Raw genomic sequence first — 2753 nt, forward strand, 5'->3', positions numbered from 1 at the left:
GCATTTGGCCGAGAACGCGCTACTGCTATGTTAGACATAGACATAAAAAATACATTGATCATCAATTGTCTTTTTGTGTACAATCTGATTTGTTAATAGGAATCCTCGACGGTTGGTTGAGGAACAGGCGAGGATTCCTATTACGGCCACAGATCCTACACATAGAGTTCAATGAAGACCAAGTGCTTGTGAAAGTTGTAGAAATAACATATTTAAGGTGGTACAAACTCTCTTCACGGAGCGAGGTGGGACTAAATTTTTGTAGTAACCTTAGTAGTAGCGATTATTGCGTAAATGCGCTGCTGCTATGATCTATAGCAGTAGCGCCCTTTGTTCCAACGCGCTGCTGTTATAATTGGCCTCGCCGCGGCGTCGTGGGAATTTTAGCAGTAGCACGTCCTGGTGTGTGCGCGCTACTGATAAACTTATACCAGCAGCGAGGTTTTAAAGTGAGCGCTACTGCTAAGTAGCAGCAGGGCCTGATTTTAAAGCGTGATGCTGGTAAGATTCTGTGTATAGGCTTTTCCCTAGTAGTGTCTACTAGTTAGGAAAATTAAAAAACTTAAACTTGGACATGTTTTGCAAAAAAGTGTTATGAAAAAGTAAAACAGCCATATCTTTTGCATACGATGTCGAAAAAAAATGCATAATATATAAAAAAAACAGCACGAAAATCCACATCCGTAGGCCTGTTTGCAAATTTTTAAAATCCTCAAATTCTGAAAGGAAAAGAAGATATGCTCAAATTTCAGTTTTTTTGACTTCTTGTTAAATCTAGTCAAACTGTGGTCAAAATATAGTCAAACTACTTATTCAATAAATATTAGTGTTAATAAATAATTATTTTTTGTTTTTTGACTTTTGGTCAAACTATGGTCAAATCTGGTCAAACTATGGTCAGATCTGGTCAAACTGTGGTCAAACTACTTATTTAAGAAATATTAGTGTTACTAAATAATTATTGTTTTTTAGAATAATAGTTTCAAACTCAAAAGGTGCTTAATGCTCAGGTTCAACTCCAAAGGGTTAATAGGATTCACAGCTTAGCATTGTCAGAAAAACAACAAGTGCGGATTTGGAAACTAGGGGGAATATAACTCGAAAGTTAAGCGTGCTCATGCTGAAGTAGTGAGAGGATGGGTGACCGGTCGGGAAGTTAGATGATTTGAAATGAGTGGTTCATAGTTGAGCAGTGATTAGAGATTGAATTGTCAAATAATTTAGAAATTTGAAAATAAAAAAATCAAAAAAAATCCTTTAGTCCCAGTTGGTGTACTAAAGGTGGAGCTCCATAGAGCAGCCACGTCGGGAAACAGTGAGTGGAGTAGCGGTGGCTCTGGCACGAATAATGATAGGCTCGTCATGTCATCGTTCACCGGTGTATCTATTGTCGAAGGCCACGAGGGGTGCTCTTGCAACACGTCGGCTGTCGACACCGGCACGGACAACGACTACCACCTATTCTTGGTCAAGGGCTACTCGCGCACCAAAGAGTTGATATCCACGAGCAAGAGCATCAACGCTGGTCCTTTCAAAATAGGAGGCCATGACTGGTTAATTGAATACTACCCTAATGGCGAGAACCCGAACCGTGTCGACTTCATCTCTCTCTATGTATCCCTTTTCCACGACGATAACAAAGTGGACGCGAGGGTCAATTTTACTCTCGTCGACCAGGTTGAGAGGCAGACGTCGATGTACATTCGTGCAACTAATAAAGCTTGCAGGTTCGATAATAATGTTTCTTGGGGCACCGACAAGTTTTTGGCAAGAGATGCCCTTGAACGATCGGCACATCTAAAGGGTGATTCTTTCACCATCCAGTGTGACATACCAAAGATGCCGGTGGCCACGACATCAAGGTGCTCCTGTCTGACATAGTCCGGCATTTTAACATTCTCGTTCAAACCAAGGTGGGTGCTGATGTGATATTTGAGGTTAATGGCGAGATATTCACTGCACGTCGTTCTGTGCTTGCTGCCCGGTCCAAAGTCTTCATGACGCAACTCCTTGGTCCCATGAAGGAGGTCACTACTACGTCCGGTGTCATACATACCAAAGACATGGGAGCAAACGTGTTCAAGGCATTGCTTAGATTCATCTACACGGACTCATGCCCTGAGATAGACGCGGACTACATGGATGAGGAAGATATGTTACAGGTTCTAGAAGAAGGACTAGAAAAGGAAACAACGGATGAAGAAATGTGGCTGCAATGGCTTCAAGACTTGTTTGTGGTGGCAGACATGTACGATCTCCGATGACTCAAGTGCATGTGTGAAATGCAATTGTCTGAATACATAGTGGCGAGCTCGGTGATGTCCAATCTTGCTCTAGCCGAGTAGCACTACTGCCATGGATTGAAGGAGGCATGCTTGAAGTTTATCCAGGTCCAACCCCCTTCGTGCTTGCAAATAATAACGACGATTGATGGCTGGGATAATGTAGTTTCAGCCTATCCCTTCGTGCTTGCAAATAACAAATAATAATGAAGGATGCCACCTGCTTGTGGTTGAAGACTACTCACGTACTCCCTCCGTTCGGAATTACATGTCGTAGAAATGGATGTATCTAGACATTTTTTAATTCTAGATACATCCATTTCTGCGACAAGTAATTTGGAACGGAGGGAGTATCAAACAAGAGACACTTTTGGTACGTTCGGTACTACCCCAACGGCAAAAACTCGAATTGCCTCGACTTTATTTCTCTCTATGTTTACTTTGATGAAGATGATGATGCCGAGAAGCCTG

At 42.1% G+C, this 2753-nt stretch overlaps 1 pseudogene; it reads left to right on the forward strand.

The window, feature by feature from the left end:
• Nucleotides 1–1362: 1362 nt before the first annotated feature.
• On the forward strand, nucleotides 1363–2486 carry LOC123139832 (BTB/POZ and MATH domain-containing protein 2-like; annotated as a pseudogene).
• Nucleotides 2487–2753: the final 267 nt, after the last annotated feature.

The sequence above is a fragment of the Triticum aestivum genome, chromosome 6B (genome assembly GCF_018294505.1).
Source record: "Triticum aestivum cultivar Chinese Spring chromosome 6B, IWGSC CS RefSeq v2.1, whole genome shotgun sequence".
Taxonomy (NCBI): domain Eukaryota; kingdom Viridiplantae; phylum Streptophyta; class Magnoliopsida; order Poales; family Poaceae; genus Triticum; species Triticum aestivum.